Genomic DNA, 15,381 nt, shown 5'->3' on the forward strand with positions numbered 1-15,381 from the left:
AAATTTAACAATCTCTCTTTTTATCTGTCTTCCTATAAAGAAAGGTGCTGTTATTAGCTGTTTTACAGATAAAGAAGTTGAGGCAGACAGAAATTAATTAACTTGCTTAGGATCACACAGCTAGTAAGGATTTAGATTAAATAGGTAATTCAGGTCTTCCTGACTCCAGGTCCCATGTTCTATTTACTCCTTCACCAACTGCCTAAGGGAAGCTGGAGAATGATGAGTAAACTGGTTTGGCTGGGGGTGGAGGTTAAGGTAGATATAAGACTGGTATAAAGGTGTAATGGAAGATAAATTTAGAAAGGTAGATTCACTGAAGGATAAAGAGGGTCAACTTTTTTTGGATAGGCAATAGGGACTCACTGAAGAATTTTGAAATAATGAATGCTGATTTTTAAAAGTCAGTGTTGAAAAAGATTCATAGCTTGGAAGGGGCAAATATGGACAGACAAGTAGTATCAAGCCCAAATGTTAATTTAATTAAGACTTGAAGCAGAGTCACAGCAAAAGAAATGGAAAGAAAGGAATATTAAGGAATCCTTGAATAATAGAACTTTTTTTGTGGCTTTGGTGAAAGAGAGAAGTCAAAGAGTTCTCCAAGATTTAAAGTTCAGTAATAGGGAAGGACAGGGACTTCAAAAGGAGAAGCTAGATGAAGGGAAGAAGATGGTATTTTGGTATAGAATATGGAGCTTAAAGAAGTCTCAGAGATCATTTAGTCCCCTTTTATCTAGAAAGAAAATAAGTCAACTTGGGAAGATTAAATGATGTGCCCAAAGTCACAAAGACAATTAGGTTTCAGTACTAAGATATGAACCCAGTTTTTTTGATTCCAGAGCCAGTGTTCTTCCCACTGTAGCAAACACAAGACACCCTGATAGAAATGTATTACTCTAGTTAGTAACTTATAGTTGTTTTTGCTATCTATTTTTGGTATCTTAAAATATTCTACTATAATTATGTATCAACTTGAAAATAGAAAGAAATTCTGCAGTTACTTTTTGGCTATTAAAGATTCCTCATGACTTTTGTTTTTATGCAGTTATCCATCTCATTTGATGTAGCTGTCCCTTACAGCCAAAGCAGTGGATTCACAGTCTTCCCCTTGACGTTGATTTGTCACTAACCTGGGCATTTCTCCAAGTCCAAAGATAGTAGTGAAAATTATAGGCTCTTCCTACAATTTTCTTTTTTTAGCAATAAGAGCTGAGCTCTATGTTAACAAGCCTTAACCTTTCTTGGATTTATAGTCTTTTTTTTCTTACAGAATCACCTCCTCAGCCTTATCAAAACAGTATTCAAAAAGAAACTAGACTCATTGCTTAACAATGAAAAAAAGATGGTATACATAATCTCTTACCAAACAGATCTTTGGTTTTATAAATATTCAGTCTGAACAAAGAAAATGTGAAAAATATCATTTGAATGTCCTAACCCTATACCTTTAGGATTTGAATTTTAGAACAATAAATTATAATATCCTGCATTTATTTATCTGTGAACATGTATTTCCCAAATAGAAAGTAAATTTCTTAAGGGCAGGAACTGTCATTTTTAGCTTTTTTCCCCCAATGTCAAGCTCAGTGCCAGACACGTGGTGGATAGTTAACAAAAGTTTGCTAATTTGTTTGTACATATGTGTATATATGTGTGCATAGATGTAAATGTATACACATACATATATAGACACATATACACAATAAGTATTATATATAAATTTGATTGTTTAATAATATATGTTGTCATATCTTCTGAAAAAACAAAAACAAATTTATAACTAAATCTAACCTTTCCAATCCACAAATCCTAATTCACAATTCATTAAAAAAAAAAAAAAAAAAACATAAACAGACTTATAGATAAATCAATCTTTCCTGATCAACAAAAAAAAATCTTTTTGAGTTTAGGCAATAAGATGGAGGACTAAACATTTCCTTTGCCCTCATGATGTCTCAAAACTTCTAACCTAATTCTTAACCTTTAATATTAAAATTGATAAGACTCGAAAACTGTTGGATAATATGGTGAATAAAAAGTACAGTATTATTCCAAAGTTGCAAATCTAGGTATGAGAAGAATGGTGGAAGCCTCAATAGAAATGGGAAATTTAGAAAGAGGAAAGGGTTTGATGGAGGAATATCATAAGTTGTGGATATGTTGAGTTGAAAATCCTTATAGTACATGCAGATACAGACTGCAATAAGGAGTTAGTGATGTGATACTGGAATCCAGGAGAAAATCTGGAGCTGGATATATAGCTTAGGAAGTTGTCTGCAGAGAAATATTAGTTAAGTCTATGGGAACTGATGAAGTCACTGAGAGAATGTTGAGAAAGAAGGGGAGCTAGAATACAGGGACTAGATATAGATGATGATTCAAAAGTTAACAGAAAGAGTAGTTTAGCAGGTTGAAGAAAAATAGACATCCATGCCACAAAAAACTAGGGTGAAAAAGATTATCAACAATGTCAAATTCTGTAAAGTGCCCAAGAAGTATGAGGATTGAGGAAATTTATTGATAACACATCAGTAGTAGCCTTTGAGACAGCAGATTTAATTGAACCATAAGATTGAAAACCCAATTATAAGAAACTGAAGTGTAAATGGGAAATAATAAAATGGAGGCAAGAATTTTTTCCTAAGAGTTTAGCCATGAAAGGACTAAAATATAGGATGAATGCTTGACAGAGTAGTAAATCAATAAATAAAGCATTTACTAGCTACTTTTAAGTGCTAGAAACTAAGGATTAAGTAGAAGGGCTATTAATAAAAAAGAGAATTCCTACCCTCAAAGAGCTTATATTCTAATGGCAGAAGACAGTTCCTAAAGGAAAACTGAAAAGAGGATATGGAAAGGAGTTGATGGGCAGTTCCCTAGGGCAGGAATATTTTTGAGAGATATATCTCAATCACAAGAAGGTGATTTTGGGGAGAGGTGTCCTTCTGGGAGATATTTGTTTTTTTGTTTTGTTGTTGGCATTGTAAGTTTGTTTTTGGTTTTGTTTTTAAGGATTAGAGATACTTGGGCATGCTTAAAAGTAGTAGGGAAAGAAACAATGGATAATAAGAGATTGAAAATTGGGAAGAGGGATTGATCTAAGTGCATGCTTCCTTAGGATACAAAAGGAATGCAAAATAAATATAAAGGGGAAAAGTACACAGATAGAAGAATTGGAATTTATAAGAAAGATCTCTTCTGAGAATAGAATAGAGGAATTTTGAATATGAGATAACAAAAGACTGCTGCTGGACCCTAGGGAGTTGGGATACTCATTTTTTTCTATATCTATGAAGGATCAAGTCTCATCTCTGGACCCATGCACACAAGAAAAAAGAAAATCAGATTCAGTTCTAAGAAAGTCTAACGCCTAAAGAGAAGAGTTCAGATCTTTTTAAAACTCTTTATGTTTCACCCCAGAACTCCAGAAAAAAATTACTTAAATTTAGGTTTGTCTCCTGTTTAGAGTCTCTCAGAAAGAATAAGTAGAAAGGTACATTATAGATCAAATATAAAACAATTATTACTTCTCCTACATAAAGAAAATTATAAACACACACAAGACCCACAAGACTTAAACAGAGTAGTAACATGAATGTTATTACATTATCCTGAGAGGTGTACTGAAATGACTTTTTACGATTTTCCATGTCCCTATGATGAGGGCAAAACAGACAGCCCAGTATGTAAATGACCAACAAAACCTTACATCCTCTGGAGAAAAATTCCTTTCTTATACAAACTTCAAAAGACTTACAGTTTCTGGAGAAACCCCTTTGATATACAAACTTCTCCATATCCTCTGGAAGTAGAAAAGTCTTTTCAGATACAAATTCTGTTTTATTATCCTGTTTTGTAAAAATTAAATTTTCATTTTTTGCTTTTTGCAATATAGCTTCTCTCTTGAAGCTGATATTGCCCGCCAAGACTCTGTGGCATCCTTTTCCTAACGAATAGAGCCTTGTTTTATCACAGCTTTGAGTAGGCAAATTTTTTTGCCCGTGGACCCGTCCTTAGCACTTTGGAGAGGGAGAAAGGAACCTATAGACCCATCTCTGCCTAGTATCGCACCCTCTTTACATACATTGTCTAAACAATTTCTTCTGGTCAAAAATATGTTTTTTCAATATTCTGTCTGAAGACACACAATTTTAAGTTTAATCTGAATTCTTAGCATTTTCTCTATTACTTTCTGTAAGTTAGACAATAAATGAAGCTCTAATTTGTAGCATTTGCCAGTTTCTGAGATATAAATATTCACACTGAATATTTAACAATAGGCTCTCATGAAATGATACAAGCTGGCTCCACCGCACCTGTGCTCCAGATCTATGTCTTCTAACATACTGAACCAGGAGTTGGGGTTGTCCTACTACTGGTAATCATCTCTGCTTCAGAGACTCATTTGCCTTCAAGCACTTCTGACTGAGGGATCTACTAGAACTCAATTTACCCAGCCAAGTCCTTTCTTTAGCCACTATATGTTCACAGAGGCCCATGTTTAGGTTTTTATTATTTTTTTTTTATTTTTTTAAATTTTGAGATGGAGGAAAGTGCATCCCATCTCATGGGAAGTACAGAGTGAAGGAGACCTATTTGTTGTATGAGGGGCTAAGAAAGAGAAGTTAGAAGCTGTCATTCACTCCCCTTTCAACTGACATATTATCCCATTCCTCTGCTTCTGTTGTGGCACAGGGTGATACTAAGAGAACTAGAGTTTAATTTGGCTTACCAAAGTACCTAGGCCTTACATCATTAAGCCACAAATTTCCAAGGAAATAGCCAAGGTAAAAGTTATGCGTTCCATGGGATATGCTCTAGACAAACAATTGCCACAAAACAGAAAAGTGCCTGGCTCATATTAGGTACATTAATTTTTTATGATAACATACAAGTGAATTGAGGCATCAAGAAGGGAAGAAGAGAGAACTTGTAACAGATGGTCTTAAGTTTTTCATACTTAATACACATACATATGTGTGTGATAAATAAGACACTGTGTTAGACATTATTACTTTCTTAAAATTTCCAGATTTTTTTTCCTTTACGGTATTCCAATCCCATTGGAACACACAGCTTTTTCTTTCCTGGTGAGTCTGATGCATGCAAAGCATTTCCTCATCCTCTTGACTATACAGTAGTCTCAAAGGAACATAACATGTATAAATACATATGTCTTCAGGAAGTGATTCTGCTAATGGCATCTCAAACACAAAGAACATATTAATACATTTCAAAATGCTCAAATCCTTCCCTTTATATTTATATGGTATCTCATTTCTTCTTAACTTGTGATATAGGCAGCAAATTGTTTTCCTGGCCCTTGCCAATACCCTCTGAGTCATAATTCTCTCTTTGCTGTACAGTGTTCAAGAGGTGGATTGTATTTATTCTAGCTCTTGTCATCAGAACAGCAGTCCTCCTACAGAAAAAGAGCTGTTCCTAAAATGTTTTTGAGATTGCAGTTAAACAGTTGTTACTGGAATACACCTCGTTTCCAGACTATCTAGAATAATTAACTTCATCAAGAGGAAATCTCAGTGGATTTTGGGAGTTTTAATTGGTCAAGGCAAGAGAAAAGCAAAAAAAAAAAGAATGAGTTTGTTTCCTAGATAATAATCATGGGATTCACCTGAAGAGCCATTAATTTTCAATTAAACAAAAAACAGAAGATGATTTTTCATTAAAAATTCTGAGGGAGATAAATTATTGAATATAAGCATTGATATTGTTTTATACACTTGGGTTATAGACTCATTTTTGAGTGGATAATTATGAGGCATGATATAGATGGGTAAGAGGCAAATACTTTTCTTCTCTATGGAATACTTCTGAATAGGAATCACTTTTCCCTGCTATTTTTAAAAAAATTTTTTCCAAATGAGCATTAATCTTTTATTCCTCTATATTTACATTGAATATATATTCTTCTCTTCAAACCTCCCCCAGTAGTAAGCAAAACATAAAAACAAAAACAAACAAAAACCCTAACCTCCTTCCATTTCCTTGTTTTTGCTCTTTATAGATCCTGTAGTGGAAAAATCAGGGTAGTGGACTGTTCATCTTGGCTCTTAACTTGACCCTTAATGATTATTTCTGTACCAGGGCTCTGCTGCAGTTGTTTTGGTTGCTTAGAGACTCCGCGGTTTTACACTGGGGACATAAACATGCCCCTATTTGAATGTATCATGTGTTCTGTCAGACTGGGGGAAAAAAGCCATTTGATGGAACATCAGTTCTAGCTAATGTGATATATTTCTGCATTCTGAGATTGTGATAATGTATATAAAGAACTATATAAATGTCAGCAGTTATTGTTATTATTATCATTGCCATCAAAATCTGAGCATCATAGCAGCGATATTTGAATATGGTAGAAAAAAACCAGAATCATAGAATGTCAGAAATGGGGAGGAACCTTAATCATTTCATGTTAACATCCTTTTATTAGATGAAAAATGTAAGGAATAAAGAAATTAGATGACCCATCAACGATCATGTGAATAGTAACAAGACTTTTAAGTTCAGTAATTTTTCCACATACCATGAAATAAAAATTTTAAAAATATATATGGCCCTAAATCTTGAATAAACATGTGCTTAATGATTTATCCTAATAATTCCCTATTAAAAAAATAGTTCCATCCTAACAACATGCACTTCCCTTTCCTTTTAAAAGGTTAAAAGGTATACAGTGCATCTGTTGTTTTATTTAAGGAGTTCATTCAAATAAATTATGCTTTGAGTTTTTAAAATAACTTCTTAAAGTAAATATAAGCAAACTATGGTATTCAAAACCGAGGATAAAAATTAATAACACTTCCCTGAAAGTTTATTAGAAAGATAAGAAAAATTACAATTATATAGCCCCAGTGTCAACTGTTCTTATCCAAATTTCACCTTCTTAAACTGAGTTTCATGATCTCATATGGTGTCTCGTAACTGAATGAGGAAGTTATGAAATTATGATTTATTATCAGTAAGTGTTTGATTTTTTTTACCTATTTTATATACTTATATACACAGGATCACTTAAAATTTTCTCAGGCCAAAAGGGATCATAAGTGGGAAAAATTTAAGAAGCCCTGATCTAAATAATTGTTTTCCCAGCTACTGAAATCATACCCATTACATGACAATTGACTTTTTTTCCTTCAAATGGATAAAGTGGCTTCCTTTTTTTTTTTATCATAATTTCATTTAATCTAAAAAAAAATTACAGTATAATGGAAACCTCTGTGATATGGCAACTCAAGTCTTGGCTCTGATGGTTAGTAAATTATGAGTCTCTGGACAAGCCACTTAACCCCTTAAACTTAACTTAAGCCCAAGGCTCAGTTTCTTCATCCATAAAATGGAGATGATGATATTTGGGCTTCCTAGTTCATAATATTATTAAGAAAGCATTTTGCAAACATTAAAGTACTATAAAAATGTGAGCTATTGTTTCATATAATTAATTCACCATAATCTATCACATCACGTGTGCTTTCATATCTAGGCTAATGAATCAATAAGCATTTATAAAATCCTATCCATATATGCCAGATACTCTGCTAGGAGGTGGTGATACTAAAACAAGAGTGAAACAATTCCTGACTTTGAGGAGCTTATAATCTCCCTCCCAAGTCCAACCATAAATATAAATTTATAAGTTTATGCATTAGAGACAAAAATATTTGGTTGAAAAAGGGAGGCACTAGAAACTGAAGAGGGAAGAAGGATTGAGAGAATCCTTTACAGAAAGGTTTAATTTTTTTGAGCTTATTCTAGAGGGAAACTAAAAATGGTATGAGGCTGTGAATGTCCACAATGGCATTCACTACTCTTGGGAATGCCCTTGTTAATTCCCACTCTGCATTCACTATTGCCAGTCTCTTCTCATACCCAGGCCCTCAGAGAAATCTCCAGTCATTGTCTTTTGCAGTGCTTAAACCAATTTTACCAAGCTTATCTCTGTTGGAGATCTTCAGAGATCTCTGGCCATCATTTATAGAACGATGTTTTAAATGCATGATAGAGGGCTGGAGAATAGCCATGTGCAAGCTCAAGATCTTTTATTCATGTGTTCACATCCTGCCCCTAGTTCACCTCCTGCTGACTCCTAGTGAAACTCCTCTACTTCCCCACAGCATAAATAGGGTCTATGAGGTTACACACACAGCCAATCAGAGAAGGAGACACCTCCTGTTAACAAAACGGATCTCAATGTGACCAGAGTTCCCTCCCATGAGGTGGTCTCTGTTTATTCTCAGAAAACTACTTCCGGGGGTCTCAGGCTTCAAAGCCTATTTGTACTATACGTGAGTCCTCCTCTGACCCTTATATGAGGTAAAAGTGAAAAGGAAGTTAACATAAGACAGGACCTTAGAACCACTGGGGGATGGATGTAGAAGTGGGAAATAAAATGGAGGATGGACTATTATAAAAAATAAAAAAGAGTAGGAAGATCGTCCAACCCAATTCCAGGTTAAATCAAAGAATGCTAGCAGAGATGGTACAAAAGGATACTCATTTTCTTTCATAGTTGACTGAGGAACAAAGGAAAGGATAGAGCTGACTATTTTTAAGCTTCCTAAAAGGAATAAATCAAACACAGAAAAGTACTTTTTTTTGAATCTACAAGGTGATAACTATCTTTGGATACTACAAGCTGTTATGATCTTTTTTTTAAAAAGAAGTGTATATAAGAGTATATCTTTTGTTGAAAAAAAAAACAAGCTAAGCAATAATGTTATTTTTAAAGTGAATTTGTACACTTGCCACATGCTAAAATGTTTTGAGATATTAATTTTTGAATCATATACATTTTCTAATAATTTTTAATAATAGAAAATTAAATACTTGTACAGAGATAGAAGAGAGATAATACAAAATACTGTCTCTGGAATAAGAGGACCTACTTGGGTTCAGTTTCCATGATACTGCCTGTGTGATCTGGCCAAATCACATGACTTCTCTGAACCTCAGCATTTTCATATGTCAACTAAAGGAGTTGGATTAGATGGTCTTGAGGCCATCTCTAGATCGAACTTTAGATGTAAGATCCTATGATCTTATGATATATTGGGTTGTCCCATGAGTTAGAAGGACTCCCTATGAAGCATTTCAGGAAATATGTGGGCTAGAATTGCTTGGAATGGATGGGGATCCACTGTTTTGACAAAGCATTCACAGTGATGAGATTGCAGATCCCAGCAGAAGTAGATGTTGTTCCTGTTTGGTCATGTATACATATATTGTATTTAATTTATACTTTTAACATATTTAACATGTATTGGTCGACCTGCCATCTGGGGCGGGGGGGAAGGGGGGGAAAAATTGGAAGAAAAGGTTTGGCAATTGTCAATGTTGTAAAATTACCCATGCAAATATCTGGTAAATTAAAACTATTGGGGAAAAAAAAGATGTTCTCGTCATTGTCTTTGTGGTTACCTATTTTAAATTTACATGATATTTGAATATCTGGATTTCAAATTCAAGTTCAGTGAACATTAATAAGGTGCTTTCTGTATACATGCCAGGTATGCAATCATATGAAAGAGTAGTGAATAGAGAACTAATTTCGGGATCAGGGATACTTGAAGTTCTGTCTCTGATATAAAACTGGCTATGTGATCTTGGGCAAATAACTTAAACTCTATAAGACCACACAGATTGCAAAATAGCTCCACATATGCATTGGAAGAGGGATTTTTTTTCATGGGAAATTCACTAAACTAATGAAACAATTTCTGTTAAAATATATATACTATGCACTATAGTTGCTAGAAGAATGAATAAGGCTAAAGTCCTGTCCATAAAGGATTTACAGACTGGTAGACTGGGAGAAAAACACATAATTAAGTGCATATTAGAGAAAATGGTATGAGAGGAAAGAAATTATTTCTAATAGGAAGAAGGTGACAACACAACAAGATCATGAAGGATGGAAAGGATTTTATTTTATTTTTGAGAGTATGATTCAATCTGTATTCAAATACCTTCATTTTCTTCTCTGGATATGGATAGGATTTTTCATCTCAAGAAGTCCTTCAGAGTAGTCATGTATCATTGTACTGCTAAGAATAGCAAATTTATTTACAGATGATCATCCCCAAACATTGTTATTGCATTGTATATAGTACATTTCACTTTTCTTGAGTTAATGGAGAACTTTCCGGATTTTTTTTCCAAAAGCATCCCATAGAACACTATTCCAGACAACCATACACACAATTTATTTAGCCATTTCCCCATTGATGGGCGTCCCCTCAATTGCCAGTGCTTTGCTCCGAGAAGATAGCTGCTACAGATATTCTTGTACATATAGGTCCTTTGGAAACAATTTAGTAGGCAGAGATGGATGGTATGAGCAAAAGCTCAGAGATTAAAAAAAGCTTAGATCATTTTGGGGACCACTATGTAATTTGATATGCATAAAACACAGGAATAACAGCAACAAAGCAGAAAAGAATTATTGGAGTCATACTTTGTAGAACTTTTATACCTTGTATAAAATTTTCACTTTCTTCAATAAACAACAGGGAACTATACATGATTTTTTTGAGCAGGGGAGTAAAATGAGCTCAGCTCTATGCTAGACATTGTGGGAAATACTGGAGAAAAAAAAGATAGAACCCTAACCTCAGGGAGCTTAGTCTTTTTTGGAGAAATTATATATTTTGGAGAAATAGTATTTACAAATGAAACAATGTTTAAACAGTGATTCTTTCAATGTACTATTCTATTTTAATGGTTTCATGTTCCTGGATCTTGAATTTAAATATGAACTACTCAAATATCATACAAATTGAATGGTGGCAGAATTATGATAAAATGAGAGTCTTTTTACTTCAATTATAATTTACAGCTGAAATGAGTGGTAGAGAGAATGAAGCCCCCTAGCCAGACCACCCCTCCCACCATCATTTTCCTGATATATATGCCTAGTAATGAGACAGATCCTCTTATATTTGTCCTACAATATCTTGAATAGGCCTGTAATTTCCAACACAAGAATCTTTCATAATAAGACAGCAAAGAGGGACTTAGAGAATAAGTTTTTTTTTTTTTTTTCCAGATGACAAGAGCAAAATACCCATGTGTCCTTATTAGCATATTAGTGACAGATTAGTTCATCACACTAATTGGTTTATATTATGCAACTTGGAGGGATGAGATTCAGAAAGAATATGTTTAAATAGAAGAAAACCTGTTAAGATGCTAAAGATAAGTAATGGGTTAAGGTGGCAGTATGGTGTATATAGAGAAAAAGCATTGTCTCAGAAGTTAAAAGATCTGAATTCAAATTCTAGTACCGCCACTTATTAACTAGGAGATCTTGTACAAAATTATTTAACTACAAATATTCAACTTCTTTACTTGCATAAGGAGTATTTAAAAGGTGGATCACACAATCTCTAATAAATCCCTTCCAACTGTACTTTAGAACAAATAAAAGATTTACAAAGCCTGAATTTTTACTGCAGGTGCAAAGAGATGACATATCCTCAATGTCAATGGTAATGGTGCTGATGATGGGCATTTATATTATCATCTTAAGGTTTGCATTACATTTTACAAATCAAGAAGTGGTGTCAGTTGGAATAAATAGACAAGGCTTCATGAGCACTTTCATAGAGAATGCTTCTCAACAGCAATCAAATATGGCCCCCATTTAATACATTTTAAATCTAAAACAACATTAACTCTTGTGTTTTGGAAACTTTTATAATAAACTTAGAATGTATATTTTTGTTTGCTTCCTTTCCAAGTGAAGAATTCCTAGACTCCTCAGGTCTGAGTTTATACAGATTCAATCTTTTATCATCTGTCAAAAATCTCTCTTGCCTCATTTTGTCCCTACTCAGTTCTCTTCTAGAGTACAGCTCATGAATACAGCTCATGTCTAGGTCTTTACCGAAAAAATGTAAAAGGAAGTACTTGAGCTAACACCATAAATGTAGGATAGCCTTTATTTCACCCTGGAGAAAACACAAAACACAAAGATTTTGCACCTGAGCCCATAGACAACCAAGACAATTTTCCTATCTCTGGTGAGAGGATGACCCAACCAATGAAAGCTACGTTGACAGTTGCTATTTAGGATCTTGCTGTATTGTCCTCAAATATTAACTGGCAAAAGAAATTCGGAATCCTTCAATTGGTTTGGAAAAACCCAGTCAAAGAAGGGTAGAATTTCACAAGCTGTTCCCTTTCTGTCTCTCACAGTATGTTAATTCCCAGTTTCCTATTTTGAAAGTCTTTTAAAAATCATGCCATTAAACATTAAAAGAAGTGAAATGTTGCCCTCTAGTGACATATAAAAGAACTGAAGTAATATTAATAAAACCTATCTTGCTCAAAAACTAGTTACCTTGGCAAAGGTAGAGGTATAATTGTTTGTAAATGAAGTTTGTAGGTAAAAAAATCCAGGATATCTTTATCTGGAACCTTTTTGGTAATCCTAATTTAAAACAAATTGAAGTGTTCTGTTTTGTTTTGTTTTTTTTTTCCCCAGCAAATGTATGAACTATACTTATTAAACCTTTATTGCTTTTCTGAGAAGTTTAGATATATTTCAAAAACCTTATTTAATATATAGGTAGCTGATTCTCTCTTTCTTCTTCACCATTTAGAAAAAGAATTGCTTCAGTATTGTTAGAGTGGACATTACATTTTGTCTAGATACATACCCTACTCTCCTGAGTCCAAAGCACTAGCTAATAGGGTCTGTTTATAGACAAGTAGGATAGCTTTGAAAATTACAGATTAAATACACTTAAAAATAAAATGGAGGGGCAGCTAGATGGTTCAGTGGATAAGTCCCAGCCCTGAAGTCAGGAGGACCTGATTTCAAATCTGGCCTCAGACACTTAACTCTTCCTAGCTGTGTGACTTTAGGCAAGCCACTTAATCAATTGCCTCAGCAAAAAATAAATAACATAAAATGGAACTTTGGATAAGAAAGATTATAAGTTTCATGTGTACTTCTTTTCTACTGTCCCATAATGTATATAGAAATGTTTATTTTATTTGTTGCTTGTAAAATCAGAATTAAAGAGCAAAATAAAATGGAAAAATAGCCTGAGGGTAAAAACTCAGAATTCTGTAGCTTGTTCTGGGTCCTATTCTCTTTTCTTTTTCCAGTGAATTCTGACCATAAGATACATGATACAGCACAATAGAAATGAAAGTGAAAAGTATTAGTAAATTCCAAACTAAATAAGTATATCTGTTCCTGAAAAATATCAATGTTAATTCTCTTCCATGATTTTCCTAATAGCTCTAATAGCTCCTATTCACTCTCACAGACATTCTCAAAGACTTTTGGCTACTGCATAATTATCACTTCCATTGCAAAGAAGAAATTTTAAGTATCTATGATATTAAAAACACTAGGTAACATTGAAGAGGTCTCTCCCCTGTTCCAGTTAGCTCTGGAGAAACTACATTGAAATCCTAGCCAGTATAAAACTATGCATACCCCTTTGATCTAGCAATGTCACTATTGACTTTGCATACAAGATCATAAAAGAGGGGAAAGAATCCACATATTTATATAGCAGCTCTTTTTATCGTGGCAAGGAATTAAAAATTGAGTGGGTGCCCATCAATTTGGGGAATGGCTAAATAGGTCATGGTATATGAATTATTGTTCCATAAAAAATAATGAGCAGGCTGATTTTAGAAAAACCTGGAAAGACGTATATGAACTGATACTGAGTAAACTGAGTAGAACCAAGAGAACATTGCACACAGCAATGATTGCAACAGCAAGATTATGTGATGATTAGCAATTATCCAAGAGAATTCCAATAGACTTGGAATGGTAGAGAGAGAAGTACTGAGACTGAATGCAGATCAAAGCATCTTTTTTTCTTTGTTTTTCATGGTTTTTCCTTTCTGTTCTGATTTTTAAAATTTTATTTTATTAAAATAGCAAATAAAAAAGAAAAACAGAAAAGGAAAGCAAAACAAAACAAAAAAAAAACAAAAAAAAAAAAAACCAAGACAAAACAGAACTTTATCATGTGCCCAGCAGAACATCAGGGAGGATTCAAAATATATAATTACCAATTCAAGAAAGGATCTGTAAGAGTAGAAGAAATCATATTCATGAGTATCCATCTTTACTTCTTTGTAGTTTGTCCTTTTGTTCTCTGGTGTGTACTTTTTAAACTTTATTCTTTTCTCTCCCTTTCACCCCTCCTGTCCCCCCTAGAAAGCTGTAGTTAAGCATATATTTATGTATACATTTGTAGATATAGACATACACACACACATCTGTCCTCCCCCAAAACTTTCCTATCCCTGCTAACTCAATTCTTTAATTCTGCTTTTTAACTTGTCTTGCTATAACTTAATCTCTCTCCATACATAAATCCCTCTCTTGTTTTCTTCCACTATTCTTTGTTTCCCTCTCTCCTATTCCTCTCCCCTTATTTCTTTATGGAGGGTGCTCTACCCTTCATAGTATAGATGTAGTGTTGTCTATTTAACCCATTCCCAATGTGAATAAATTTTCAGAAGTATGAGCCCTCTTCCCTCCTCTAACACCTCTATGTCTATTCTTCCTCTGTACTTCATTTGTATAACATCATTACTATTTTTACTTTAACTCTGCCCAAATCTTTCAGTCTAAGCAACTACTGACATCAATCTTAAACATATGCTGTACATTTCCATGAGAAAAAAATAAAGAATTTGTTCAGGTTAAGTTCCTTAAATTGATCTTTGGTATTGGCTCTTATATGTTAATTTTTCTATTGAGTTTGGATTTGGTTGAAAAAAAGTTCTGAAAATCTGCAAGTTATATTGAATGCCATTTTTTCATTCAAATTATGGCAAAATTTGTTGGAAATGTTATCTTTGGCCATAAGCCCAGTTCTTTTGATTATCAGTATGATTCCAGGACCTGCAGTCTTTTGTCATGCCTGTTGATAAATCCTGTACAATTCTTTATTCTGATTTTTTTCACAACATTACTAATATGGAAATATGTTTTAAATGCTTATACGTCTATAACCTATGTCAGATTGCTTGCTGTTTGGAGGAGGAGGAAAATAAAATTTTGAAATTCAAAATCTAACAAAAATGAATATTGAAAACTAGTTTTACATATAATTGGAAAAATAAAATACTATTGAAATAGAAAAAAAATCCTAACCAGCTATCAAACTCAGTGTCCCAAGTAGAGATTATTTCATATTCTAGCAGGTGTGATCTTTCCAGGCTTCTCACTTAATCAGATGCTTTCTTCTTTCATTGTCACCAGAGAGCCCTGAGAGTCAGTTAGAGAGAGAAAACTCTTCAAGACAGAACCATAGAATCACCAGAAGAGTGTTACATGTGTCTTTTTTGAAATCCAGCCAGAACTAAACCACTTAGCCTCTGATA

The sequence above is a fragment of the Sminthopsis crassicaudata genome, chromosome 3 (assembly GCF_048593235.1).
Source record: "Sminthopsis crassicaudata isolate SCR6 chromosome 3, ASM4859323v1, whole genome shotgun sequence".
NCBI lineage: Eukaryota > Metazoa > Chordata > Mammalia > Dasyuromorphia > Dasyuridae > Sminthopsis > Sminthopsis crassicaudata.